Source organism: Zea mays, chromosome 9 (assembly GCF_902167145.1).
Source record: "Zea mays cultivar B73 chromosome 9, Zm-B73-REFERENCE-NAM-5.0, whole genome shotgun sequence".
NCBI classification, from domain to species: domain Eukaryota; kingdom Viridiplantae; phylum Streptophyta; class Magnoliopsida; order Poales; family Poaceae; genus Zea; species Zea mays.
Window position 1 is genome coordinate 120907509 of NC_050104.1, and position 264 is coordinate 120907772.

The window sequence follows — 264 nt, forward strand, 5'->3', positions numbered from 1 at the left end:
GGGGCGGGCTAGGGTTTCGCCGTGAGGAGGATGAGCCGAAGTGCCGAACCGGGGAAGATGAGGAGTGTCGGCTCAGTTCGAGGCGGGCCGTGCAGGCCGGATTGGGCTGGATTGATTCAGGGTTCCACTGTTTCACAGACTGGAGTGTTTTTGTCAGTTGTTTTTTAAATAACCCTACAATTTATAGTAATTAAACCAAAATTATTTATAAATAAAATATTAATTTTTGGGCTAATAATTATTATATTTTTTATTTACTAGGAT